Below are 4,353 nucleotides of genomic sequence, written 5' to 3' on the forward strand. Positions count from 1 at the left end.
CCATGAGTACCTCTAGATTTAACAACTTCAGGGCAAATCAAATGAACATTTATTAATAATTTCTACATTGTTCATTTACGCTTCAGGCGTTTTCAACTCACTCTATCTCAACTTTGAATAATATTGATTTGCAGTTGGTATATATCATTTTGAACTATATTGTTCTTATATACTTTGTGCAAGGATCATTTTTCAAAAATTATCATCATCCCAACTGCTTCTCTCCCCCTGATCGAGAGAATTTTTAAAAATTGTGATATCTAATAATATTAATATACCTGTAGGGATTTCAGTATATCACAATGAATCAATATTTGTTTAAACTCATATATACTATATGACATTGAACTTCAGGTTCAATAAACTTCAGTTTCAAGTTCAATCCTTATGAACTTAATTCATTTCTAAGAATGAGTCATACGTGTATAATTAGAAATACATAAATTTACACATTTTGTAAATGCATGATTATATAATCTTATCACATTGATAAGAAACTATGCAATAAAAATCTAACAATAGCTCAAGATTGTTAAGGAAATATAATTTAAATATTTTCTATGTGCAAATATATGCACATTCTTCTTTTGAGCCTTATAAATTAACAATGAGAAGAATCTTCTGGTTCTTCAACAAAATTTAGTCAAATTCTTTGACAATTTATTGCATATGATTGATCATGTCAAAATAATTCAATTCATGAACTTCAGGTTCACTATAATTTGTATTTCAATGAAACTTTCAAAATGTAATGTAAATTCATTACAACATAATCATTACAAGTTTTATTTTTATATACACGAATAATATAATTATATTATTCTCCAAAACATATACACTCTTCAGGAATCACTATCATCAATTCAATAATGTGTATAATTTAAAAGATACATGACAACTTCACCATGTTATTGTAATGGTCAAATAGATATAACCATAACATATCATTCATTTTTCCTGATATCTTTTTAACAAGTCGTCTAATTTATTAATAGACTATTCATTAGTCTAATTATCATGACTTGATATATTATATATTTAAATGTACAACAAGTACATATAATAAGTTATTTATTATCACTTTTGTTGCTCCTAAAATCGCCCAATGTACGTGGACCAATCAGGAAGGGACACGTGGATCAAATTACTTGGGAAGAACTGCTAAGTCTTTGTATGACACCAGGAAGCATTATTCGCATGGGTCCCGGATGATGCACCCGGAGTACAAGGTACTCCCGGAAGAGAGCATAGCTTAAAGGCACTCCGGGATGCGTCAGGTCTCTCCCGAGACATCAAGTCGCATTTAATGCTGCATGGGAGGAAGCGTGTTGGGACTGTAACACGCAATAAAGTCTGACGGCACATCCCCCAAACAGCAGCGCTACAGTAATGATCATTTAAGTCTAGCGACGGCTACTCTGCGAAGAGTCACGTCAATCATAAGACAAAAAGGACATTCTCCATAAAAACCCTACAGCACCTAGGGATTTGACCATGCATCACCCATGGTATATTCATCGGAAATGCCCAACTTTATGGATACTTACAGACACATGTGTAAGTACAATTCTAGGGATTACCCCACCAAAACACTATAAATACCCCCTCAAAGCTCATTTAAGGGGGTGGGAGAATCTTGGCTGCTTAAGAGCAAACAGAGAAAAAACTCACCAAGAACATTCTTTGTATTAAAGAGAGAAACATTCTCCCAAGTGTAGAATCTGTATTAAAGACATCCATAAATATCAGTGGCTCGTGGACTAAGGCTCATTAACGCCCCAACCACGTAAAAAGTCTTCATCTCGCTTTCTTACAGCTTATTATTATATTCATATTTTAGTAGTTGCCGAAAACCTCGGTCAACAACTTTCATAACTAGATAAAAGTTACACATCTAGGTACATACAAAGACATTTTACTGCTCAAAGTAGCAATTGTATGTAAGACTTCTTCAGGAAGCTTTTCAACTAATCATTTTGTGATTCTTTATCACTTTGATTATATTGGATAACTAACAAATATTAGTAAATTATATATCCACTTTTGGGAATATGCAACCGAATTACGGAAGTAACTATATATTTACATATCATGTACCAACAATAGTTTGAAACTATTGATTTCAAGAAATAATAAAATATGTATATATTAATTTGCTTCTGGCATTACCAATATATGTGAAATCTATATTCTTTGAAATAGAATTTCATGCCTATTCATTCTCTTTAGGTAATGATATTTAAATATTCTAAATGTACAATAAGTTTGTACAATTCACATTCTATTAAATAATCAAGTATACTTTTATCTTGATTATAAGTGTGTCCGTACTACAGGTACGCGACCACTATTATTCAATTCCACACATGATATATAGATTTCATGCATTTGATTGTGTGTGGTATTTCATCTTTTGGTTGTTTCCACTTCCTTTCGGAAATATTTGAGTAGCAAATAATGTTATCGATTATTTAAAATTATTACATTCACTTCGGGGAATGACATTGAACAAGTAGAATATTATTATAAATTTCTTAAAAATTTATTACTTGTTCATCCATAAAAATATAAGAAATTATTCAACAATTTCTTTTACGATATTTCAAAGAATATATGAATGCAATTTTTGCATAGTCTCCAAAATGTATGCAAAATTTAATCTTTAATATATGTCAAATTCAATAATTTCTAACATTGCAAGTAATAACAATGTATAATAACATGACTAATACGAGGAATCTTTAAATAAATACTGCCTCATGTATTTAAATAACATTAGTCATGCTCATTGTTATTCTTATACTTTAATGTTTCAATGCAATTTTCTTAACATTCTTTTTGGGTATTCAAAACCCACTATAAAATTGCATCAATAATAATCATTTTTAATGATTCTTTAGTTGTATTCACATAAATACAATCATTTTTTTTTCTTCGATAAATATAGATTTAAATCTATATCGATATTAGATTACTTTTCATTGTCCTCAAAGAATACAAGAACATATATATAAATATGTATTCATCTCTTTCATTATATATCCATCAACTATATAATGAATATTACATTTGCATAATCTTCAGGATATATGCAAGATTTTATTGAGGACGCATAATCATCAAGATATATGCGATATTTTATCGAGGATGCATAATCTTCAGGATATATGCAATATTTTATCGATGATGCATAATCTTCAGGATATATGCAATATTTTATCGATGATGCATAATCTTTAGGATATATGCAATATTTTATCGATGATACATAATCTTCTGGATATATGTATAATTTATATAGATTTTCTCTATCATATCATAGGCACACATATATTGTAAATATTATGAATGATAAGAACATTATATATATATGAAATCAATAATAAATATATAAAAACATATATACATATATAATATATAGATATATAGATAAAAAGAAAAAAGAAACCAAATGATTCTTGAAAATATAAAAAAGCCCCAAAGAGGGAGTCTTGGCCCTCAGGATCGAGGGGACCGGAAAAGCGTTTCCGTGCACCAGGAACCGGGGGGTAGAGGCAGAGGGGGACAGAGATGTCCACCCGTTGATTTGAGAAATCAAATCAATGGGAATCAAGGTGACCTCCGGGATCACCTTGATCAAAAAAGATACAGACCCGAAGTCTCCTCGGGTACTGTAAACGAAGGGATCATGGCAGAGCTTGCCATCCTTCGAAAAGATATTGCCCGAGTCTCCCGGAGGCAGAAGGGAGATGACTCCGACTCGGACAGTGAGGACCGGGAGCCCTGCGCCAAGCATATCCTGGAGGCGGAGCTCCCTAAAAACTTCAAAATGCCCGAAATGGCGGCATATACTGGGAACTCCGACCCCAGTGATCACTTGTCACGATTCAACCGAGTCATGACAGTCATGCGGGTCAGCAATGACGCCAAATGCCTATGCTTCCCCCTCACTCTGAGCGGTTCGGCGGAGGAGTGGTTCAAGAAACTAGAACCAGGATCAGTGGGATGTTGGAACAAACTCCAAACCAACTTCCGGAGACAATTTGTCGCCGCCAGGAAGGTCAATTTGGAGGTTAGTGCCTTGACTAACATCAAGCAACTACCCACCGAGACCTTGAAGAATTACATCAAGAGGTTCCGAGAGGAGGCCTCGAAGACCAAGAAGGTTGACGACGGACAACAGCTTGCGCTTCTCCAAGCAGGAATCCGTACTGGGACTCCCTTCTGGAACGAATTACGAAGAAGGCGCTGCTAGCCTTCAGGACTTCCAGAAGCGAGTCCAAAAATATATTAACCTCGAAGAAGCCCAGATCGTGGCTTACGGAGGCTATTATCCCACCGGGATAGCAGGGT

This window comes from Cannabis sativa, chromosome X (assembly GCF_029168945.1).
Source record: "Cannabis sativa cultivar Pink pepper isolate KNU-18-1 chromosome X, ASM2916894v1, whole genome shotgun sequence".
NCBI classification, from domain to species: domain Eukaryota; kingdom Viridiplantae; phylum Streptophyta; class Magnoliopsida; order Rosales; family Cannabaceae; genus Cannabis; species Cannabis sativa.